Source organism: Theropithecus gelada, chromosome 1 (genome assembly GCF_003255815.1).
Source record: "Theropithecus gelada isolate Dixy chromosome 1, Tgel_1.0, whole genome shotgun sequence".
In the NCBI taxonomy this organism is placed as follows: Eukaryota; Metazoa; Chordata; class Mammalia; order Primates; family Cercopithecidae; genus Theropithecus; species Theropithecus gelada.
In genome coordinates this window covers 76,931,315-76,957,859 of record NC_037668.1, presented here as the reverse complement: position 1 = coordinate 76,957,859, position 26,545 = coordinate 76,931,315, and the positions used below count along the sequence as shown (strand labels likewise).

The following is a 26,545-nucleotide window of genomic DNA, read 5'->3' as shown; positions in this document are numbered from 1 at the left end:
AGGATCTAACCCGCCTCCATTTTCTTTGTGACTGTTCTCCTTCCCTTACTTCCCTGAGTTTCCTGCCATTAGTCTAGTTGAGGAGGCTGATTCAGTATTTCCAGGTCCTTCCCCACCTCTTTGCCCCATTAAACAAGGCTATAGGCCTTCCTGTATTTCAGGATTTTTTGTTACATGCTGCAGGCACAGAGCTGGGAAACAAAACAGCAGATGAAGGTACAGGCAAGGGTGAGACAACTGTCCAGGTTCTCTTGGAGTTAGATCTTGCTCTGGGCTCCTGTTTCTTTACAGTTATCTCTAAGTGGGTAAAGGTTCATCTGGCTGCCCTTCCCTCAGGCTCACCCTTGCTAAGAACTAGGAAGCCCTCCTCCTTCAGGACGCCCCCTCTGTGCAGTCTGAGGGCCTGAAAGTGTTCAAGAAGGCTGATAGGTGTGTTTCCATCTCTGAGATCTCCCTCAATACTGGAGCCTCCCATATCGTAGAGTCTTTGCCCTGCCCACATCTGTTCTGCTCAAGAATAGCCCTTTCTGCTTATTTCCTTTTAGAACGGGTGAGCCCCATCTTGGACAGATGATCACCTGTCAAGGGTACCACAGGATGGCTTCTGCCCTGGGATGGAAAGTGTGGATGAGGTTCCATGAAGTCGTTTATAGGCCCAAGGGCTGATAATTCTGTAATAATGTGTCTACATTTTCTTTGAAGACTCAAAAGTGCTATGCCCAAGTGAGAGTTCATTGTTATTAATGCTATTAGTTTTTTTGATGGTGACCACAACAGCCACAATAGTAAAACTAACCATGCTCCTCTCTCAACAAAGAGGTTTTAGAGTCAGACAGATCAGCATTTGAATCTGAGATACACCACTAATTCATTACCAAATTAAGAACATTATTCCATATCACTCAGCCTCTTTCTTCATCTGCACATTTGCAAAATAACCCTTACTTGTCAGGGTATTTGTCAGGAGTAATATAAACCAAAGCTAACATTTATTGAATGTGTATATATGCCACATATGGCACTAGCTAAGCTCTTTGTGTGCATTATCCTGCCTTTTAAAGCCTGCGCCCTTACTCTGTCCATTTTAAAGATTAGGAAACTGAGGTATAAAGAGACTAAATAACTTGCCTAAAATCACAGCTAGTTAGACGCAGAGTTGAGATTTGCAATATGAACCTAATAAATTTGTCTCAAAAGTCTGTGATTTAAAAAATATTATGTCTAAAAAGCAGCTGCCATGTTGCCTGGAACACATTAGATTCTCAGTCGGTAACTATAATTTAACAGCATGTTACATTTCTAAACAGCTACACAAATGCAAAGTGTTTGTTTTTGTTATCCTGAAGACTTTGTTTCTTTCTCATCACTTAGTAAGGAATGCCTAAAAAGCTATGTTGCAGGAAAAGGGAGTGAGGTTTGGTATTTACCTGCTTACCTTGATCAGGGTAGACAGGCACATTTGACAATCTTGGCTCCAGTTAATTTATTTCTGGAAACCTAAATTATTCACTTACATTTTCTACACTGATTATATTGACCTGAGAAAGAAATGCCAAAACAACATCTCATTTATGCTGGCTATGGGTCAGGCTGGTTTCAGAAGAGAAACTGCTTTCCTTGAGGTGGGGCCTCCTCCTTCAGATGTCCATGTGAGGAGGATGAGAGGAGCTGGGGGGTGTTATTGCCCCCAAGGCACATGCTATCCTGAAACCCCTGGAAGTCTCTTCAGGACAGAATTTTCCTTCATATGGCATATAACCAGTCTCTTAGCCACGAGCAGAGTTTTTCCACAACATCCCAGTGAGTGGTTATCCAGGCTCTACAGACACTCCTTCAGGCACAGAGAACTCACTACCTTCAGTAATAGCCTATTCCAACTTGTGATAGCTCATACTTCCTATTCTCCTTCTGTTAAGCCAGAGAAGGAGTCACTGTGTATCTTCTTGAAAGTACATACCTAAGGAGCCCAAGGACGCAGAGAAGCCAGAATCGTTTTGTTTTGTTTTGTTTTGTTTTGTTTTCTGGTTATGATGGAATGTCAATGTAAGAGTTTACACAAAGGAATAACAAGGTCAAACATTTTATATTAAGCAATTTGGGTTGTTATGTGGAGGATGGATTAGAGGGCAGAGAGTATTGTTAGGGAGTTCTCTAACAATTATGACAGTAACAGAAAACATGGAAAAGAGTTGAAAAATTCAAGAAATATCTAGGAGTTAAAATTAACAGGATCTGTGATTAGTTGAATGTTGTAGGTGAGGAAAAGAGAGGAGTCAAGCAACATTTCTAGGTTTCTGGCTTGTTTAAACTGGTGAAAGATAGAGCCACCAAAGGGGTGGAGAAGGGGATTATAAGGAATGTGTTAAATTCAGCTCGAATGCTCAGGATCCAGAAATGTCTGGCAAATGTATATGCCTTTCTAAGGGGATTTTATCATGATAGGAAGAACTTCCAAACAATAGTTAGTATTGGAAGTTAAGTGGGTGGTGACATAGTGCTTCTCCTCCCTTCTGTTTATCACCACTACCTCAGCCATGGAAGCATCCTTCAGGCTTTAGGAGAAGAGGTGGCAAGGGTCTGATTTGGGGCTTGCCAGGTTTAGTTCAGACTGACCTTGAATTCCAGGAAAGGTATTCTTGGGAACTCTGACTCTGTTGGTATGTTCAGGGTTTGGGGCTCACCTCCACTGGCATGTAAGAATGTGGGCGCTCACCTCACATGTGCCTTCTAATCCAGGACAACAAGAGTCCACCTGTAGGAGAGACTAAAACTGCTTCTGTACTCTCTTCCCTGTTAGGACTAGCTCAGAAACTGAGCACAGATTATCTTCCAGGTGGAAGTGGTAGTGCCCACAGAATCAAAGGCTGGGTCAGGCAGGAGCTAATAACTTTTGCTCCTTCTTACTTCCTACCTGGTCCCTTAATCCTAGGTTTTAGGTTTACTTGACCTGGCTTTGGTGTAACTGCAGCTCCTTGGCTTGTCATGTGGGAAGAGACCAGGCCTATGACATTGTTGAAGGGGAATGAAACAATGAACAGAAATAAACAGGGAGAGCTTCCTCTAAGTTGTCTTCTGTGAATGCCAGTTCCTAAGTCATTGGTTTTTCTGGGCCATGAAACACCTTTGGTCTGTGGCCAAAAGCAGTATTTGAAGTTTCCCCAGGGTTAGTGCTCTATTGACTGCTCCTGCTCCCTCTCTGGAAGTTACTGTGGATCCATCTGACTCGTTATTGTGTTCTTTTAATTCATTCATTCAATATATATTAAGCACCTATCGTGTGCAAGTCAGTATACTCAGAGGTAGTTATTGTGAGCAAACTAGACATGATTTCTGCCCTCCTGGAGTCTAAAGTTTAGTTGTAAGGTGGGAACAGAGTGGACGACTAGATGCTTAAAGAATCCATTAGGATTTTTTGGAAGTAGATAGAGACAGATGGGAACTTTGTATCTTCTGCATGTATTCAGGGGCTCCAAATTATTTACATGTTTGAACTCCCAACATCTCCATTAGATAATATTATCCCACATTAGAAATAGGAATATGAAGTTCAGAGAAATTAAGTAATTCCTTAATATTACATATTTGCTAGGTGCTACTCTAATCCAGGTTTGTATGATACCAAACCTTGTGATGGTTCTACTGTCATACCACTATTCTAAAAGTCATTCGAGAAACTCAAAGTTGTAAGCTCTGGGATGACAGGGTCTACTATGACTTTGGTTTCAAGGTTTTGCAATCTGACGTTCAAGAATGTGTTTAAAAGGATGCTTGAATTCTCCAACACTAGATGTCAATGGTAGTATATACTCGTGCATGCGTACATTTTTCTGGGAGAGGATTTGCAACTTCTACCAGACTTCCAGAGGTAGCTATGACCTGATATAGATCTAGGGCCACTACTTTACACCCTATTCTAGGTTTCTTCCTGTCCTTCTATGTCTACACCTGCAGTAGCTGTTTGTCATTAAAGAGGCAGTGTAATATATTGGAAAGACCTTGGAACAGTCAGGCAGGAGCTCTTGACACCACTCCCAGTCATACCATTAATGTGTAGTGTGGGCTTTCTTCAACAAGTCTCTTCTACTCATTGACCCTCACCTGCCAGGACTGTGTGAGTCCATGTGTGGTCTCAAGGACAGTATCTCCCAGTTGGACTGCAAAGCACATTGCAGATTTCACACACTTGGTGGGCTCCAAGTGGCAATATGCAGAATGACAGGCACTGAGCCTGGTAGTAACAGCTGGGAAGGCAGATCCCTGCTGTCAGGGCTCACTGAGAACCTGTTTACCCAACTACTATATATCATGAATAATTCTATCACATCCTGAATCTTTAGGCAGACAGCCTTTGAGGTCATGACCTCCAACTTTCCAGCCAATAGGAGCCAGAAGATTGGCCTCTTGCTCCCGAATCCCATCACTTGTGTCTTTAACACGAGTGTGGCCCCCGCTAGAATGTGCTTTCTTCTTCTTACAATGTCAAAACGCCTGCACTCTCAAGTGACTGAGTCAGTACTAAATATTTAATGCATAAAGTCTGCCTTCCCAGGGCCTTTGATCTGAAACTTCTTAAAAACATCTTAAAAGCCCTTCAGAAACTGGTTAGTATTTCATTACAGTCACTTAAAATAGATTTATTTTATCAAAACATTCTGTCAGAAACCCTGAAGGCGGGATGAGTAACCCCCAGTGATTCTGACACGACTGCCTCCCTACATTAGGCACCCAGCATCTCTGGACAGCCCTACCCTCATGCTGAGGGGATGCAGCTGTTACAGGCATGCCCCTAATGATTCCAGAGCTGTGAGCAGAGAAGGTGGCAAGGCTTGTCAGAAGCCTTGGGAAGCTGCATCAATAACACCCCCATGAAGGGAATGAACATTTATTGAGAGTCTGCCACCTTACCTGGGGTACTCACTTGTTGAAACTTGTGGAATCATCGTAACAGCCCTGTGAAGTGGGTGGTGGTGTCTCTGTTCTACCCATTAGGAAACTGAGGCTGAGGCTTAAAGGCATGTGGGACTTACTCAAGGTCACAGAGTCGAATTAAGATGAAAACGTAGGTCTAGTTGAAAAGCATATGTTTTTGTTTTGGGGTTTGGTTTTTTTTTTTTTTTCCACTGAAAATGACCATTTTACTGAAGACTCTCAGTGATTTCTTTCTTTAAAAAGAAAAAAATAAATGAAATAGCATTTCTTAAAAATATGTAAGTGGTACATGCTAATTCAAAGGATATAGAAAGGAATAAGGATGATATTTTAAAATCACTTGAAATCCTATCATCTAGAAAAATATTTTTAGTTATTTCTTGAATGACATTGGATTAATTGATATTTTGCCACTTTCTGATTGTTTCTTTATTAGCTTCTCATTTCAGCTTTCTCAAACCCTACCATTCCCCCAGATTTAGATAGGGGAAAGATGAGGGGAAAAGAAGTAGGGCATGATTCTTTCTTCCACCACCAACCTAAGGGGACAAAATCAACTCTCAAAAAACAAAACCCAACACAATCAGGGGCTAAAGTGGATGCCAGAGTGAAACAGAAAGTTCTGTCCAGTTCCAGCCACTAGGTGACCTAAGAAAACCCACTGTGTGCAAGAAATAGTCCTACCCGGTAGATTCCCAGAACTGGTGTGATCATCAGTGAGACTATGAGGTAGAAGTTTTTTGTAGGCTGGAAAATACTATCCAGATTTCTGTGGAAATACTAGAAAGAAAAAGACTGTAAGAAGTAGTGTTATCTCAATACCCCTGAGTCCATTGGTAGGATAACTATATATCTCTCTCCTTCTGACCAAGATAGTCCTTACTTCTACCTGTCATCCCAACATGATTAATAATAACATTCTCTTTCACTCTCAGAAGTGTCCTTACTTGGGTAAGTTATATGGCTACTGCTCATATATGATTAGGTAGCTCCATGAGAGAGAGGATGACAGAACAGAGCAATGAAGGAGGTTCCCTGTAGGGTGGGGCTTCATGTGGGCTAGCAAAGCCGCTAGAGCTTTAGAAGGCATCAGTGAGAGGGAATTTTGTGCACAGAGACTAACAGGCAAGAAAAAAATAATATGAAGAGGCTGACCTGACATGCAGTGGTCAATCTGTAAGAGGCTGGCCCGCCTTCTTACAGAGGGCAGGTTTAGAAATATCACTTGGAGGAATTCAGCACTGAATGAAAACATGAAGCTCTCTTATAAGCTTCCAAACATCCCTCATAGATTCTTTTCATGTTATAAAAGGGAAAACTGATGCACAAGAGGATAAGCTATTCAGTGGCAGAGCTAGAATTGGAAGCCAAAGTTTTGGCTCCAAAGCCTATACACTTAACCACAATGTTATACTACCTCTTGGTCTAAAACATTTAACTTGTATTTTATTGCTCTTTCCTCTGCCTGGAATGGCCTCTCTCACCAATTTTCTCAGAAAACTGATAATACAGGATTCAGGAAGCCATTTCCAGTCAGGCTTTCAGAAATGGAGCAACCTTAGTTGACAGGATTCCTTCCTACTTCATTTTAAAAATACTTATTCAGCTCAGTCCAGTCCTGGGATGTGCACATAGAGAGAAGGGGGAAGAATGGAATAGCACAAAATCAGTGAAACCACTTCCTCAGGGGTCTTTTATTGCATCAGAGAGAAACGAGACTTTTAACACTCCTAATATTGTGTTAGAAAACACAATATTGTCCTTATATTATAAATGTGTGGGTCCAACAATAAGGACAATATAATATAAAAGAGGACAAGAAAGGAGTGGACAAATAGTCAGAAATGGCTTGCTAGAGAATGTAGACCTTAAGTTAAATCTCAAAGCATGAAAGAATGATCCCATTTTTAGGTATAAGGAGTCTGGATGCCATATACTTCCAAACGGTGAAACTAAGGCTCAGACTTATCTAGGGTCTCATAGCTGGAAAGTGGCAGGTTTAAGTGTCCTGGTTCCTAGCCTAGTGATCTGTACTGCTTTCTGATGTAAGCAATTAGTGGAAGACTGAGTGGCTAGAATGGGCAAGAAATACCCAGAGAGGTGGGAAGTGGGGAGCAGCAAATAGAATACAGAAGAGGTGGGGATAGGCAAAGCATAATGGTATGTATGGACAATAAATGAGGAAACTCAGAGAAGCATCTTCTGGGGCAGATGCAGCCTATAAACTTTTTAAATTGGAAGGTTGCCTGGGTATTATTAATCCCCTTTCCTTCCAACTTTGTAAAATAAAGGGCTCCAGAAAGAGTATCTGTTCTGCCTTTGTTTTCTTACTCACCAAGACTCTCAGCATCCTCCAGAGAAGCTTTTGCTTCTGCTGCAACCAGCTTCCCATTAGAATTCCTGGACATTGCTTAGTGTTGCTTAGTGTTCTATATTGAACCCATGATGTGTAAAGAAGATACCACGCTTGTTGCAGTCACATTCCATGAGGTTTCCTGGACACCCCCAGGATACCACGGGCAAGTCATATTGCCACAAACATGTCATCTACAAACACTCATCTGTTTGGTTATTTGCTGTCATGATCACTGTCTTATTCTGTTTTCTGTTGCTGTAATTGAATGCCTGAGACTGGGTAATTTATAAGGAATAAATTCATTTCTTACAGTTTGGGGGGCTGGGGAGCCCAGGAGCATGGCACCAGCAGCTGCTCAGCTTCTGGTGAGGGCCTGCTTGCTGCATCATAACATGGAAGGAAGCATCACAGAGCAGGAGGGCTTGTGAGAGAGCTGGCCTGTCTTTTATAACAGATCCACTCTCATGATAACTAATTCACTCCCATGATGACTTATTAATAATCTATTAACACATAATGAGGGCTCATGCCCTCATGACCCAATTGTCTCTCACAGGTCCCACCTCTTAATACTGTTACATTGGGGATTAACTTTCAACCTGAGTTTTGGAGGGGACAAACATTCAAACCAGAACATTCACTTTCTACAATTCAGCCAAAGGGGCTCCTGGATCCTTCACTCGGCAGTTTGCTTTGGAACTGAGGGCAAATGCTTAAACTGAAAGAGCAAATAGAATAGCAGAATTTCAGGTACAGGTCAGGAATAGTTCCTGCTTGTGGATAACATGTCACTTCCTTAATCGGACCAAAAACCACAATAGTTTTGAGGACTCTCCTCTGGGAATAGACCTATTTTCTAGAGCTATGGGTTTGGATTATGCTATAAGAGTGAGTTGGAACCCCCTAGCACTCTCTTCCTATCTTACGAGAACTACATGCTCTTACATTAAGTACCTAGCACAGTGCCTTGTATGTGAGAGACTCTTAATAGATGTCTGTTTTCCTCACATACTCCCCAGCCACCTGCTCATAATTCTGTCTTTATGTTTTTTGGTTTTTATCTCTCTCTTTCTTCTCCCTCTCTGTCTCTGTGTCTCTTTCTCTGTCTTTGTCTCTGTATTTTCCCTGCACCCAGCACCTCTTTAAGAGAGCAGGTAGTTAGCTCTGAAACCCAGGTTCACTGTTATCTGTGTCATGCTTGTATTCGAGCAAAAAGGCAAGAAAATTGTACTCTGAACGGCCTCCACACAGAAAGGGGGTCACAGGCTTCCCTGTGATCTGCCTGCTTTTCATGCCCTTGTATAGTAGCCGTCCCTTCTACTCAGGGGGGTTACATTCATTCATTCATTTATTTATTTATTTATTTGTTTGTTTATTTATTTGTTTGTTTATTTTTTGAGACGAAGTCTCACTTTGTCGCCTAGGCTGGAATGCAGTGGTGCAGTCTTGACTCACTGCAACCTCCACCTCCCAGGTTCAAGTGATTCTCCTGCCTCAGCCTCCTGAGTAGTTGGGATTACAGGCGCACACCTCCACGTACAGCTAATTTTTTTATTTTTAGTAGAGACGGGGTTTCACCATGTTGGTCAGGCTGATCTCGAACTCCTGACCTCGTGATTCACCTGCCTTGGCCTCCCAAAGTGCTGGGACTCAGGAGTTACATTCTAAGACCCCCAGTGGATGCCTGAAACCATAGATAGTACAAAATCGTATATATACTATGTTTTTTCCTATCATACATACCTGTGATAAAGTTTGATTTATAAATCGGGCATAGTAAGAGATTAACAACAATAACTAACAGTAAAATAGAACAATTATAACTTAAAATAGTATAATTATATACTATAATAGAAATAAAATAAGGGTTACTTCAATACAAGCACTGTGATTCAAGGACAGTCGATCTGATAAACAAGATAGCTACTCAGTGACTAATGGGCAGGTAGTGTATGGCTATATGAGACAAAAGGATAATTCAAGTCCTATGTGGGATGAAGCAGGATGAAGAGGGATGGTGTGAGATTTTACCATGTTATTTAACAGCCCACAATTTAAAACTTATGAATTGTTTATTTCTGAAATTTTTTATTTAATATTTTTGGACTGTGGGTAACTGAAACCATGGAAAATGAAACTGGATAAGTGGGGACTACTGTAAAGAAAAGTTCCTTTCTAACTTGAAATTTAGTTTCTATGGGAATTCAGAGTTGAATGTGACTTTGAGTTTTGTGTTTTTGATAAATAGCCTGCATTTATCAACAGATAGGTGATAAATTTTTCAACTACATACTCTTGGTTGTTTTTTTGTTGGATGCTAGTTATAGTGGAAAATGCAGTGTTCAAGGTCTGTGACCTGGGTTCCAGTCTTGGCTCTGCCTATTCCCATTCCCATCTCCCCCAGTATTACCATAAGAGTTTATTTGAACTGCAAGGTGAGAAACAGTGCTCATCAAACCTCTTGCTCTAAATTCATTCCAGTCTTATTTCCCTCTAACCTCACCAGGCATGCTATACTCCATCCATCTCAAACTGCTCACTATATTCAAAGGTCAAGGCATATTTCATATACATATTGTGGGCCTTGTACAAGTGGTCCATCTGCTTTTTCTTAGGTCAACTACTCTAAGAATTTATACTCGTGGTTCAGGACCCAGATCAAATGTCCCCTTACTTCAAGGCTCCACTAATTCCTCAGGAAGATTTAGGCCTTCCTTCCTCTGTTTCTCTCAGTGCCTTGTGCCTCTTTTAAATCCAGCATTTTATGCCTAGTATTATCTTTGTTCCCTCTTCTCCCTGCTAGATTGTGAACTAATTGTGGACAAGGATTGGATCTGATTTATCACTGTTTCCCCAGTGCCCAGCGCAGAGCTTGGTACAGGGGAGATGTTTCCTGCAAGTTTGTGGAATAATACCATAGAGGCTGTGACATGTTCATTGAGCACTTGCTCTGGGCCAGCTCTATGAGAGATAATGTTTATATGCCATTTCATTTTATTCAGCCCACTCTGGCTGGTGCTGTCCCTAAACATTATCCCTTTAATATGCCTATCATATCTGTAGTGCCACACGTAATCCTCAGTCAGGACTTCATTTCTTGATGATCTATTTCCTGACACTATCTTGGGGAATGCCATGTATCCAATACTAGGAGATTCTTACCAGTTGGATTTGTTCAGCTCATATTGAGAGTGAAAAAATCCCAGAAATTGGACAACAAAAGTTCTGCCAAGAAAGCTATCATTTTATTTGGAGGATCCCATATAAAGGTGTTAGAGTCATGCGGAGTGAGAGAGGGAAGCTCAATGAAGGCCCAGCCCTTGAGATAATGAGGAAATGAGATGTGACTCTTTTGAGTTGGGCCCAATTAGCACACAGATTAAATGACAGCAAAAGGGACTCATTAGACTATTCAGAGAGTCTGGAATTTGATCAAATTTGGTGAGATGCCAAAGTCCCAGTGGGAAGCTAGATAGATGCCTGACCATGTCTGGCTCCAAGAGGCTTGTAGGGAACCAGGCAATGGCTCCTGTTTGGGTGATATTACAAAGGGGACTCATGTGCAGAAGATTTTGGACAGGAAAGAGGTGATTTCCAGAGATTATTTTAATAAAATTCAACAGTACTAGTATCTAAACATGGATCTGGCTCTCCAGAAAAGAGAGATGGCTAAAACAACAGCTGTATCTACCCTGAAAGAAAGCACCCAGTCTAGTGTGGGAGGCAAGACTCATACACGAGTAACTGTGAGGAAAGGTAAGAAGAACCATGCTGTGAAAAAGTCATTGATAAGGGACTGTGGGAGTTCAGAGAGGGAGGTCACTCCTACCTGAGCTAAAGTGTTGTTTGCAGACAAAGTTACTTAAAAGCTCCTAGTACGGTGCTAAATTCATAGTAGGTAGCCAATAAATATACATTATCTTCTTTCTCCTCTTCTCCCCATATTAAATCTTTCAACTTTATTTTTGTTTTATTTTATTTATTTTTATTTATTTATTTATTTTTGAGATAGAGTTTCACGGTTGTTGCCTAGGCTGGAGTGCAATGGTGTGATCTCGGCTCACTGCAACCTCTGCCTTCAGGGTTCAAGTGATTCTTCTGCCTCAGCCTCCCAAGTAGCTAGGATTACAGGCATGTGCCACCACACCCAGCTAATTTTTTTGTATTTAGTAGAGACGGGGTTTCACCATGTTAATCAGGGTGGTCGCAAACTCTTGACATCAGGTGATCCACCTGCCTCGGCCTCCCAAAGTGCTGGAATTGTAGGCGTGTGCCCACACGCCCGGCCTCAACTTTATTTTTAATGTTTCATCAAGTCATTCATTCTTTGGGATTTTTCTTCACTCGCTTCCATGCCATAGAACAAGGTATGTGCTTCTGTGATAGAAAAATAATCAGAAAATGACCTTGCTTCAGTCTGTGATGGGCCTGAGCCAAAGCTGAACTAAGGAGGTAGGCCCTAGTCCAGCTAAGCCTCTGCTCACCTGGTCTATATACAAACTCTGCAGAGCATATTACCTGCATCTATGCATGCAAAAGTCTATTTTTATTTCTAAAATTCTGCTTCCTGAGTGGAGTGGGAGTTAAACTTTATATTTCTTTGATGTTCAATACTGAATGGCTTATGGGAGCCCTGGCAGAGTAGTTTCAAATAAGCATTTTAATGTAGAATAAAGGTCAATGTGCTGGAATTTGAAACCATTAATCCTTTTGCTCTTAAGGAAGACTGCACTTTAACAGAATAAATAACAGATTAAATTATAAGAGTTCTTGAAATTCCAATGAGAAAAAATACACATTACATTGTTTAGAATTGAAACCGATGAGACCTTAATGTTCTCTCCCTTGCTCTCCTATTTTTGGTTGCCAAGATTTAGAAGGTAAAGAGAAATTGTTCTTTTAATTTTCTGTTGTTTTGAAGGTACAGAGATGTTTGAGTCTCTGAAGGTTAAGGGATCAATTATATTGAAAAATAAGCCCTTAGTTTTATGGATAGAATAAGTGAATCATCATAGCTGGTGAACAGAACCTCCATGCTAATTTACTTTCAGTGAGCAAGGCTACAGAAAGGGACACAGAAAACCAGCCATTAAATGGTCCAGCAAACTCTGCCCAAGTTAGTCATCCTAGGTGACCATTCAAGATCTAGATCAAATACTACCTCCTCTGAGAAGGCTCCTGTTATTTCTCAGTCAGTGTTTATGACCCTCTGCCTCTGAACTTACATAGAATGCTGCTTATACATCTATTTTTGCTGGTGTTTTCCATGATTGTTACCATGTCCGTCTTCTTGCTCAATTATACATAATATTTGAGTTTCTTGGTAGTAAGTAAAAAGAAATATCACTTATTACACTATAGCTATGTCCTAGACATTATACTAAGTATCTTAAACATAGTATTTAATGCAGTATTTACCACAACCCTGTAGTGTAGAGATGATCATCTTACTTTACGGATGAAGAAACAGAGTTAAAGGAGTTAGCTAACTTGCCTCAGGTTCCAGTGGCAGGGTACTGGTAAAGCCAAATTTCTAATCCTGGTTTGTTCTAATTCTTATATATCATTCCCTAGAGGTTTGAATTTATCCAAAGGACAAGGAGCATTACTGATGGTGTTTAAACAATGAAGTGATATGGTCAAACTTAAATTTAAGAACTTTCTCTGTTGGCCAGAGAGACTGGTATGGGAAGACAAATGAGGAGACTGTCATAGTAATCTTGGCTAGACATGTAGGAAGCACCATGACAGTGGGAATTGAGATGTTAAAGAGATATTCAGGACTTAGAGCTCACAGGGCTTGGTAACCACCTGAAAGAGAATTAGGGTTGGAGTCAAGGAGGGCTGGTGTGTAGTTTGGGGGCCTGGGTAGATTGTGATGTCACCTATAGTGATGAGAAGCACAGGTCACTGCAAAAGTGTTCATGAAGAGGACCCTCCTACCAAAGAAATGACAAGAATCTTCCTGCCCAGTCCTTGAGTGTGCATAACTTCCTGCACTTGCATTCAAATGTTCCCATTTTATAGGTGAGAATACCAAAGAACAGAAGTTAAGAACTTGCCCACATTGTGTTATGAAATCTGGCATATAATTAGAGCTAAATAACTGCTTGTCAATTGAATATTTCAAGATGATATTAGCCATTTTGAGCAGCCATTATCTGACGGGTCATGTTATAACTTTAACACTTTAATTCCTCTTTGAGCTCTTTAAAAAGCAGAAAGTACAAAAGACTGAAAACTGGAGGCCACAGAAGCTTCTTGAAACAAAGCAGACCTACAAGTTCCTAAAAATGAAGCATAATGGTTTAAAGAGAAAGTAATATGCTTTAGCAGTACACTAATTTGGTCCCACTTAGAATCTGAATTTGACTCATTCAAGATGATATAGTTGGTAGGGTGAAAGAGCCCAGCAGTCAACCCTGAGCTTTAGCCTTTGGGTTGTGTATTCTCTTCACTTCACTATTCCTGTCTTCTATTATTCCTAAATTCCCAGAATTTCTCACCAGCCTGAAAAACCAACTGTGCTTCCAAGCCTCAAAATTGCTCTGTTCTTAGTGGTGTATTCAGTAAGAATTTTACACCCGGCCAGAAATAGGCAACACTAAACAAGGCAAATATAACCAAAATTTCCCATGCCCCCATCCTATAATATGCAGTGGTTATAAAAACTTCAAATACTCTAGAGTTGTCTTTAAATGGTGGTTAGTCCAATAGTCTTCTACAATGGGAACAGCTAAGGCTTAAATAGTTCAAATGGTCTGCACTATGATAGTTTTCCAACATGTATCAAGGCCAGCTCTCAAATTAGGACTGTTTCTTATTTAAAGCAATGGAAAAAAATGTAGACCAAGATCAACTTTTCTAATTTTACGTATTAGAAAACTGATTCTTATTTACATATTTATTAATCAAATCCAGAGCCATTTACTGAATTTCCAAGGTATGCTGGAGGCTGGAGGTACAGCAATGGACAGGAAAGGTTGTATCCTCATCTTCCCAGAGCTCTCAGACTAGCAGGGAAGATAGCATTACATACTTACTAACAATGGAGTGATATGTGCAGTCATATACATAAGGGAGATCACCTGATCATAAAGGTCACCCTGAGGAAGTGATGGATCAACATAGTATAGGGGTTAAAAGCATGGACTCAAACCAGACTGGGTTGGAATTCTTGCTTTGCCACTTACTAGCCCTGTGGCCTTGGGAAACTCATATAACTTCTCTGGGTCTTAGTGTCCCCCATCTATAAAACAGGAATAATAAGAGTACCTACTTGCAGCACATTAAAAGTGTGCTAATATTTAGAAAGCACTTAGTATTTTGCACATAGTAAAGGATAGTAATAAAATTGAAAAGAAGCTGAGATCCAAAGGATGAATAGAAGTTACCTAGACAGACAGCAAGGAAAGAAGTGTTCCTGGCAGAGAACACCATGTACAAAGACTCAGAAAAGAGCTAGTCTATTTCTAGGAACTGAAAGAAGCCAAGTATGACTTTAATGGAATGGACCCTGTTCATGCTGGAAGGAGGCATTCCAGGTCTAGATAATGGGGTCTAAGGCAGGCTGGTAGATCATATTAGGGTTTATCCCAAAACAGTGGAGATTCAGGGAAAGATTTAAAGCACAGACAGTCTTAATTGTATTCGGGTTTTTGGGAGTCCTTCAGGCTTCTTTGTGGAATATGGATTGGGTGGGGGTTGCACTCCCACCCAACTGTAGAGACCCAGTGAGAGAAAGTGAGTCAGGCAAGGACAAGATTGGACCCAGGTTTTCTGCCTTCCAACCTGATACTTTTCTCATGCTGCACAGCCTTTTTCTAATGTGCTTTGATGGAGGCGCGTCATGCCAAGTGCATTCCTTTCACTTCTGGATGTTTGCAGTGCTTACCCTTTGAGCTGCATCCCCTTCATTATGTGAATGTCCTGTTCTCTTGACGAAGAATGTAATTACTGAGAGAGGAGATCAGATTAAAATTGAGTTTCTATAATGGGCCATTTGTTTGGAAGGGAGCCTGAAGGTATTTCTGAGAACTTTAATCAAAGGGGGAAAAAGCCAATAGAACTTCTGTGATGATGATGATTATTAGGGCAATTGAAATCCAAGCACAGCCAGCTTCATCAGTGAGTCATCACTTGCTTTTCTGAGGTTCTTAATTGGATGAGATTTGTTTTCCTCTGCAGTCTAGACTCTCAGGAATGGAAGGGACCTTAAGGGTCATATAGTTCAACCCTAGGGAAAAAGCTTCAGCCCTGACTGTAGCACTTTAATAAGATCATCCAGTCCCTACTGCCATACCTGAACTGACAAGGAACTCCTTACCTTGAAAGACATCTCTCATATAGTAGAACAACTCCAAAAGGAAGTTCCTCCTTTTATGGAAGTGAACTCTGTCTCTGGGTCCTACTCGTGCATCTGTTCTGGTTCTGCTTCTGGGTACATGTGGGACTTATCTGTCGCTTCTGCCTCAGGGGAACTATGGAGAGATCTTCAAGCAGCTGCCGTATTCTCCTAAGCTTCCTCTCCTTCAGCTGTCTTCTCAAGTGTGATTCCCTATGTGTTAGTAATAGTCAAGGAAACCCAACAGTACAGTGACTTAAAGAACAATGAAGTTTATTTCTCTTTCACAAGTGGTTCTGAATTCAGCAGCCTACATTGGCAGCCAGCTCTACTCCCCACAGTTATATAGGAATCCACATTCCTTTCAGTACTCTGTTCCACCTTCACCTAGGGCATTTTTGTCATCTGCACAAATTTAGGCCCCCTTGGGTTCTAGATGAGGGAAAGAGGAAAGAGAGAGTTCACAAAGAAAGTCCACTGCCTTAAAACTTAGGCCCAAAATGGTGCACATCACCTTCATTTACAACCCACTGGTCAGAAGTTGGTGATATGGCTAGTATTTATTGCAGTGAGAATGTTCATAGGAAATGTGGTTTAGACATATGCCCAGAAAAGGAGGAGAAGAAATTTAGCGGTCATCCACCAGTCTCTACCATACCGTGTGATATCAGATGGGCAGGCTATAGCTCAGATGGGCCTCACACTTCTATTGCCAGTTTCAATGTCTTTCATTTGACTCTTTTTGTGGCATGTTTCAAAAAATGAATGTAGTAGAGAGCACAGAGCATTTGGATGCAGACACCCTGGCTCCACATTTATAAACTGAGCTCTTCAATCATTTCACTTTTCTTAAGTCTTTATTTGTTTATTAAATCAGGAGAAAAATGTTCATCCCATGAACTCTTTTGAAGGGAGAAAGGGATAATCAATGAAATTGCATTTTCAAATATGCCAATAAAGATGAAATAGTTTGGCTTCAGTCTTCAAACTAGTGGTTTCAAGCTTTCTCTGACTACTCAACCTAAAGGGTTCTTTCTGTTTTTGGATTACCTGAAGCAGTTGTATTCACCATCATCTTAAAAAGAACTTACTGTGAAAGGCTTATAAGAAAGATTCTTTTACTTTATAGGCATTTGCCATTTATTTGAGTAAACAAATGGAAGAGTTTGATGGTGACTAATATTAGTAGAAGTAGCAGTAATGATGACAATATATACCACTAGTGGCAATATCCATTTATCAAGCACTTATGTGCCAAGCTTTATGACAAGTGCTTATATATGGTGTCTGATTGATTTTTATAATATTCCTATGAAGTAGGCATTTCATCCTTACATTATGAGTAAGAAATTTTAGACTCAGAAAGCTTAAGTACTTTAGTGAGGGTCTTACAACTGGTAACTAACAGACCCAGGATTTCAGTCTAAGACTTTGTACTTATAGAGCTCTTCCTCTTGAGTTAAGAAGATTCAATTCATGAGGCCAGATCATGTGCAATTTTGTTTGATAATTGGATCACTCAACAGACGTTTCCAGAGTGCCTATTATATGCTGCATATTGTTCTGAACATTAAGAGTATGGAATCAAATGAGTCATCTTAGCTAGTGACTTTATCTCATTCTTAATAGAGAAAAAAGAAGCCATATGATAAAAACTACCTGAAAATTCATCAACCTACTTGTATGCTTACCCACACACCCTGCCTTTCCTTTTGTTAGAATGGAACATGTCCTTGTTCCTCTCTAAGTCCAACTGCCTGTATTTTAGACCCCATTTGATCTTACTAAAATTGTCACTATCTCTTCTCCATGTTAAATTTATCACTTTCTGGGCCAGGTGCAGTGGCTCACACCTGTAATCCCAACACTTTGGGAGGTCGAGGCAGGTGCATCACTTGAGGTCAGGAGTTTGAGACCAGCCTGGCCAACATGATGAAACCCCATCTCTACTAAAATTACAAAAATTAGCTGGGCATGGTGGCGGGCACCTGTAATCACAGCTACTGGGGAGGCTGAGGTAAGAGAATTGCTTGAACCCCCGAGGTGAAGGTTGTAGTGAGCTGAGATTGCACCATTGCACTCCAGCCTGGGTGACAGAGCAAGACTCCATCTTAAAAAAAAAAAATTATCACTTTCTGGATTTCCTATATGCAAACAAATTAGCAATAATATTTTATATATTTAGAGAGATAAGTAGACAGGAAGGAAGGAAGGAAGGAAGGAAGGAAGGAAGGAAGGAAGGAAGGAAGGAAGGAAGGAAGGAAGGAAGGAAGGAAGGAAGGAAGGAAGCCTCCTGGCCCCACATTTTCCTCTGGCTATAAATCATTTCTCTACTTTATAGCAAAATTTTTCTAATGAATTATCTATACTCATCCTTTCCACGTTCTCATCATGCATCACTCTTCTCTTTCCACTCTTAACTTTAATTCACAACATTCTTCTGAAACAGCTTTTATTAAAATCGTCTTAGACCATCATCCTGCCAATTCTAATGGTCATTTCCCTGTTTTCATGTTATTGGATGTCATAGCAGCACTTCACACAGTTAACTGATAACCTACTTCCTGAAATACTTTCTTCTTTAGGCTTTCAAGATACCACACTCCCTTAGTCCTCTTTCTTCTCCACAGTGGCCACTGTTTCTCAGGATCCTTTGACGTATTCTTCTCTCCCATACATTAAATGTTGAAGTACTCTAGCCACTATGCTTTCCTCTCTTCTTTGCTCTTCTGCAGCTATACTCATTTTCCACATAATTCAATCTGTTTCCATAGCTTTAAATGTCAACTATATGCCAATGAGTTCCATATCTACATTTTCAACCTTAACTTCTCCTGAACTCTAGATTAGTATAACCAAACTGTCTATATAGTATTTCAATCCAGATGTCCAGTAGGCACGTCAAAATGAATATATTCAAAACAAAAACTCAGGTATTTTTCATCACAGCAAATGAATTTGGTAAAAACCTGAGGGCTATGATTAATTTTTTTTCTTTCCCTCACATCTTACGTCCAGTCAATTAGTGAGTCTTGCCACTCTATCTCTAATATATGTCCCCAACCCACTCACTTTCCTCCATATCCTCTGCCATAACCCTAATCCAGGTCACTATTATATCTTGTTTGAACTACTGAAAGAGCCTTTACTGGTCTCCCTACTTCTTGCCCCTAGAATCCATTCTCCACACAACAGCCAGATTATGTCTCTCCCTGCTTAAAACCTTTCTATGGCTTCCATTCTCATTTGAATAAGGTCCTTACCATGGCCAGTAATGCCCTACAGGTCTTGTTTTCTGCCTACTTCTACTTTTTCTCCTTCCACTTGGTGACTATGGTCTAGCTATTATGACCTTCTTTCTGTCACCCAAAGATGGCAAGCTCATTTCTCTCTCCAACACTTGGCACTCTTCCCATAGGAAAATTTTCATTGTTTGGGTCTCCTCCTCAGGGAATATTTTCCTGATCACTCTAGTTAAAATATACCACCACTACCCCAGTCACTACCGAATCATACCGTTTAATTTTCTTCATAGCATATATTAGTAGCTGAAATTATTTCATTTAATTTTTGTTTACTCATTTAAGACAATCTTCTCCTGCTATAATGAAAACTCCTTTGGGGCAGGGCATTTGTGATTTTTTATTGCTGTATTCCCAGCACCTAGAATAATGCCCAGCACTTAGTAAACATTCAATAAATATCTGTAGACTGGCCTACTAGATCCCTGCTCTCAAGGCCTTAGTATAATAAGAGAGACTGAAATGTGAATGGTGACCACACAGTATAATTTGTGCTGTGACAGAGGGAAGCCCAGAGTTTGTGATAGGCCAAAGTAGGTACCTAACCAAGCTGGACACATCAGATAAACTGAAGCTGAAACTGAAGTTTGAAGGATAGGTTGGTTTTAGCCAAGTGAAGAGTAGGGGAAGATCACATATGGAGGGAGAGTAGGACTGTATGTCACATGGTTCATCAGGGCTGGAGGAATAAAGAGAGGTACACAGCCACCAGTTTATGTAGTAGGCTCAGGACTTTGAAATTTAGCTTTAAATGGAGAGCCAAGGAAGCAACCAAAGTAAGTAAGTTTCATGATTTGTCTTTTTTGGCTCAAATTGTGTTTGAAATTTTGTATTTTCTTTCAACTTCTTATATCAAGATAATCCTCTTATTTGCATGGGATTTTTCCCTGATGATGCTACAGAATATGGATTATATGAATTTTGGAATTATGTATATGTACCTGATCTAATTACGCATAGGAAAGGCATACTACAGAACTAATCTACTGAGAGCTTCTATAGTAAATACATAATTGTTTATTAATAATGAATATGTATATATAAACCATATGATATAAATATAATTTGATTTATGAGTTCATAAAAAAAGTATTTTTAGCATCATAAGTAAGCCATATATCCTCATATATACTATTGTTTGTGGTATAAATAAATGTTTATGACTTCAGCATTTGGACTTGGGAAATACATGCAGTTTCTTGGGGCAGTAATATTATTCTGGGTACCCACTACTTGGCCAAATGTAGGTCTGCAAAAATAGCTGCATGAATAAGGTGTTTGCTTTACATATTCCTGAAAATTTTAAATGGGGATAACATCTCCAAACAAGATAAACTGCCTGTGGATATGTATATATTAATATATATAGTCACAGCAAATACTTATGGTATAATGTAGCATTATAACAGATACATATAGAAAATGCTGCAAGCATACTACAGGGAAGAAGTAGTTCTGCCTTGAAACATCCAGGAAGTTTTAAAAGAGGAAGCAACATTTGAACTAGGCTTTGATGACTAGGAATCTTCCAGAGAATAAAAGAAAGAAATGTCATTTAGGGAGTGGGAATGGCACAGGCAAAGGTGTAGAGGTGTGAAAGTACATGGAATATTCTAGGAACTATGAATTAATGTACACTGTGGCCAGAATACAGGTGGGAAAGAAGTAGAAAATGACAGTGGAGAGGTGAATTAGGATCAAGACTGAAGGGTCTTAGAGGGAGGGAGCTCAAGATGGCCAAATAGAAGCCTCCTCTGATCATCCTTCCTGCAGGAACACCAAGTTTAACAGCTATCTACACAAAAAGGCACCTTTGTAAGAACCAAAAATTAGGTGAGCAATCACAGTACCTGGTTTTTACTTCATATCACTGAAAGAGGAACTGAAGAGAATAGGAAATACCATCTTGAATTGCTGATGCCACCCCTCCCCCTTCTCCTGGCAGCATGTGAAATCTATGTGCTTCGGGGAGGGAGAGTGCAGTGATTGTGGGACTTTGCATTGGAACTCAGTGCTGCTATGTCACAGTGGAAAGAAACAACAGGCTAAACTCAGCTAGTACTCATGGAGGGAGCGTTTAGGCCAGACCAGCCCAAACCAGAGAGGAATCATCAATCCCATTAGTCATAGTTGAGTTCTATCAAGCCTCACCACCCAGAGTTAAAGTGCTTTGGGGTTTTAAATGAACTTCAAAGGCAGTCTGGGTCACAAGGACTGTTACTCCTAGGGAAGTCCTAGTGCTGTGCTGGGCTCTGGGCCAGTAAACTTGAGGGGCATCAGCCAGGCCAGCCAGGGGAGTGCTTGTGCCATCTCTTCCCAGCTCACAGCTCACAGCTCAGCTCCGACACAGACCCCTTCAGCACCGCTCACAGCTCCAACACAGACCCCTTTCTTTCTGGAGAAGAGAAGAGAGAAGAGTTCAGAAGACTTTGTCTTGCAACTTGGATACCAGCTCAGCCACAGAAGGATAGGGTGCTAGGTAGAGTCCTGAGGTACCCATTCCAGGCTCTAGCACCCAGATGACATTTCTAGACATAACTTAAGCCAGAAGGAAACCTGCTACCTTGAAGAAAAGGACCCAGTCCTGGCAGGATTCATCACCTGCTGACTAAAAAGCCCTTGGCCCTGAATAATCAGCAGCAATAGTCAGGTCATACATGTTGTAGGCCTTGGGTGAGACTCTGAGACATGCTAGCTTCAGGTTTGACCCAGGACATTCCCATCTGTGGTGGCTATGGAGAGAGACTCCTTTGGCTTGAGAAAAGCAGAGGGAAGAGTAAAGGAGACTTTGTTTTGCAGTGTAGATACCAGCTGGGCCACAGAAGGGTAGCAAACCAAGCAGGAGCTTATAGTCCCCAATTCCAGGCCATGGCTCTAGGTTGGCATTTCTAGATCTGCCCTGGGCCAGAGAGGAGCTCACTTCCCTGGAGGGGAGTTTCAGGCCTGGGCAGATTCACTACAAGCTGATTGAAGAACTGTTGGGTTTGGGGTGAACGTAAGTGGTAGTTTGGCAGTACTCCTCATGGGCCCTGTGGTGGTAGCCACAGGAAGAGAGGCCTCTGCTTGTGGAAAGGGGAGGGAATGGTGGAAAGGAATTCATCTTGTGCTTGGGTGTAAGGTCAGTCACAGTAGAATGGAGCACCAAGTAGATTTCTAAGATATCCAACTCCAGGCCTCGGTTTTGAACGGCATCTCTAGGGTTGGGGGGGAACTTGCTGCCCTGAAGGAAAGGACACAGGCCTGACTGACCTTGCCACCTGCTGATTGTAGAGTTTTAGGGCCTTCAGCAAACATAGGCAGTAGCCAGGTAGGAGTTACAGTGAACCTTGGGCAAGACGCAGTGCTATACTGGCTTCAGGTCAGACCCAGCACAGTCCCAGTGGTGGTGGCCACAGGGATATTTGCTCCAGGGAGCTCAGCACAGAGAGAGAGAGACTCCATTTGATTGGTAGGAAGTTAAGGAAGAGAACAAGAGTCTCTGTCTGATAATCTAGATAATTCTTTCACATCTTTTCCAAGAAGACAGTACCTCTACAAGTCTGCAAGTCACAGAATTACTGGTTTTGGGGTGCCCCTTAATGCAGATATGGCTACAATGACTAAAAATTAGATCACAACAACTAAGTCCCTTTGAATAATTTTGAAAGCCTTCCCAAAAAGGACAGGTACAAATTAGTCCAGACTGCGAAGACTATGATCAATCCCTAACTATTCAAATGCCCAGACAGCAAGGAACATCCACAAGCATCAAGATCATCCAGGAAAACATGACTTCACCAGATTAACTAAATAAGACACCAGGGACCAATCCCAGAGAGACAGATGTTTGTGACAATTCAGGGAATTCAAAGTAGCCATTTTGAGGAAAGTTGACAAAATTCAAGATAACACAGAGAAGGAATGAAGAATTCTATAAATTCAAGATAAATTTAACAAAAATATTAAAATAATTGAAAAGAATTAAACAGAAATTCTGGAGCTGAAAGATACGATTAACATACTAAAGAATGCATCAGAGTCTTGTAATAGCAGAATTGATCAAGCAGAAGAAAGAATTAGTAAGCTTGAAGAAAGGCTATTTGAAAATACACAGTCAGAAGAGACAAAAGAGAGAAAAAGAATAAAAAAGAATATAGCACACCTACAAGACTAAGGAAATATCCTCAAAAGGGCAATTCTAAGACTTATTAGCCTTAAGAGGAGGTAGAAAGATAGGGTTAGAACTTTTATTTCAAAGGGATAATAACTAAGAACTTTCCAAATGTTGAGAAAGCTATCAATATTCAAGTACAAGTAGGTTATAAAACACCTAGCATATTTAACCAAAAGAAAACTACTTCAAGGCATATAATGATCAAACTTGCAAAAGTCAAGAATAAAGGGATCCTAAAAGCAGCAAGAGAAATAAAACAAACACAATGGAACTCCAATACATCTGGCAGCTGACTTTTCAGTGGAAACCTCACAGGCCAGGAGAGGGTGTCATAACACATTTAAAGTGCTGAAGGAAAAATACAGAAAAAAACTTGTACACTACAGTAGTACATTCAGTAAAAATATTTTTCAAACATGAAGTAGAAATACTTTCCCAGACAAACAAAAACTGAAGGATTTCATCAACACCAGACCTGTCCCACAAGAAATGTTAAAGGGAGTTATTTATTTAGAAAGAAAAAGATGTTAATAAACAATAAGAAATCATCTGAAGGTACAAAACTCATTGGTAGCAGTAAGTACACATAAAAATATAGGATATTATAGCATTGTAATTGTGATGTGTAAACTACTCATATCTTAAGTGCAAAGACTAAATCATGAACCAATAAAAATAATAACTACAACTTTTCAAGACATAGACAATATAAGAAGATATAAACAGAAGTAAAAAAGTAGGAGGTGAAGTTAAAGTGTAGAATTTCCATTAGTTGTCCCTTTGCTTGTGTGTTAGTTTCTTTATGCAATCAGTGTTACACTGTCATCAGTTTAAAATAATGGGTTATATTATTCACAAACCTCGTGGTAACCTCAAATTCAAAAATGTACAACGGATACACAAAAAGGAAACAAGAAATCACCAGAGAAAATCACCTTGACTAAAGGGAAAACAGGAAGGAAGGAAAGACCACAAAACAAGCAGACAACAATAAATGATGCTAGGAAAACTGCATATCATACGCAGAAGAATGAAACTAGACTCCTATCTCTCACCGTACACAAAAAATCAAATTTAAGTGGATTACAGACTTATATGTAAGACCCCAAACTGTGAAACTACTACAAGAAAACATTGGGGAACCTCTCCAGGACATTGATCTTTGCAAGAATTTGTTGATCAGTACCCTACAAGCACAAGCGACCAAAGCAAAACTGGACAAATGGGATCACATTAAGTTAAAAACCTTCTGCACAGCAAAGGAAACAATCAAAAAGTGAAGAGACAACCCATAAAATGGGAGAAAAATATTTGTGAACCATTCATCTTACCAGGGACTCATAACCAGAACTTATAAGGAGCTTAAACAACTCTGTAGGAAAAAAATCTAAACAATCTGATTTAAAAATGAGCAAAGATTTGACTAGACATTTCTCAAAAGAAGATGTACAGATGGCCAGCAGGCATATGAAAAAGTTCTCAACATCATTGATCATTAGAGAAATGCAAATCAAAACTACAATGAGATATTGTCTCACCCCAGCTAGAATGGCTTATATCCAAAAGATAGGCAATAACAAATGCTGGCAAGGATGTGGAGAACAGAGAATCCTCAAACACCGTTGGTGGGAATGTAAATTACCACAACCACTATGGAGAACAGTTTGGATGTTCCTCAAAAAACTAAAAATAGAGCTACCATATGATCCAGCAATCACACTATTAGATATACCCCCAAAGAATGGAAATCAGTATATCGAAGACATATCTGAAACAAACGTATCCCATGTTTATTGCACCACTGTTCACAATAGCCAAGATTTGGAAGCAACCTAAGTGTCCATCAACAGATGAATGGGTAATGAAAATGTGGTACATATACAGAATGGAGTACTAGTCAATCATAAAAATAATGAGATTCTATCATTTGCAACAACATGGATAGAACTTGAGATCATTAGATTAGGTGAAATAAGCCAGGCACCGAATGACAAACTTGGTGTGTTCTCACTTATTTTGGGGAGCTAAAAATTAAAACAATTGAACTCATCGAGACAGAGTACAAGGATGGTTACCAGAGGCTGGAAGGGTAGTTGGTGGGTGGGAGGATAGAGTAGGGATGATTAATGAGTATAAAATATAGTTAGAAAAAATGAGTAAGATCTAGTATTGGTAGCACAACAGGGTGATTACAGTTAATAAAAATTTAATTGTACATTTAAAAATAACTAAGAGTATAATTGAATTGTTTGAAAAACAAAAGATAGTTGGTGCCAAGATGGCCAAATAGGAACAGCTCCAGCCTCCAGCTCCCAGTGTGAGTGACACAGAAGATGAGTGATTTCTGCATTTCCAACTGAGATACCGGGTTCGTCTCACTGGGGCGTGTCGGATAGTCAGTGCAGGACAGTGGGTGCAGTCCAGTGAGTGAGAGCTGAAGCAGGACGAGGCATCGCCTCACCCGGGACGCACAAGGGGGAAGGGGACTCCTTTTCCTACCCAAGGGAAACCATGACAAACAACACCTGGAAAATCGGGTCACTCCCAGCCTAATATTGCACTTTACCAAGGGTCTTAGCAAACAGCACACCAGAGGTCACGTTACCCACAAAGGGAAGACCATCAGAGTAATAGCAGATCTCTCAGCAGCTCTACAAGACAGAAGAGAGTGGGGGCCAATATTCAACATTCTTAAAGAAAAGAATTTTCAACCCAGAATTTCATATCCAGCCAAACTAAATTTCATAAGTGAAGGAGAAATAAAATCCTTTACAGACAAGCAAATGCTGAGAGATTTTGTCACCACCAGGCCTGCCCTACAAGAGCTCCTGAAGGAAGCACTAAACATGGAAAAGAACAACCGGTACCAGCCATTGCAAAAACATGCGAAAATGTAAAGACCATCAATGCTAGGAAGAAACTGCATCAACTAATGAGCAAATTAACCAGCTAACATCATAATGACAGAATTAAGTTCACACATAACAATATTAACCTTAAATGTAAATGGGCTGAATGCTCCAATTAAAAGACACAGACTGGCAAACTGAATGAACAATCAAGACCCATCAGTGTGCTGTGTTCAGGAGACCCATCTCACATACAGAGACACACATAGGCTCAAAATAAAGGGATGGAGGAAGATCTACCAAGCAAATGGAAAACAAAAAAAGGCAGGGGCTGCAATCCTAGTCTCTGATAAAACAGACTTTAAACCAACAAAGATCAAAAGAGACAAAGAAGGCCATTACATAATGGTAAAGGGATCAATTCAACAAGAAGAGCTAACTATCCTAAATATATATGCACCCAATACAGGAGCACCCAGATTCATAAAGCAAGTCCTGAGAGACTTACAAAGAGACTTAGACTCCCACACAATAATAGTGGGAGACTTTAACACCCCACTGTCAACATTAGACAGATCAACGAGACAGAAAGTTAACAAGGATATCCAGGAT

The 26,545-nt window shown here is 40.4% G+C and overlaps 1 protein-coding gene across 1 annotated transcript in view; it reads left to right on the top strand.

Moving 5' to 3' along the window:
- Positions 1-26,545, top strand: part of AGBL4 (ATP/GTP binding protein like 4) — a 1,451,937-nt gene that overhangs the window by 954,061 nt on the left and 471,331 nt on the right. The window lies entirely within an intron of this gene.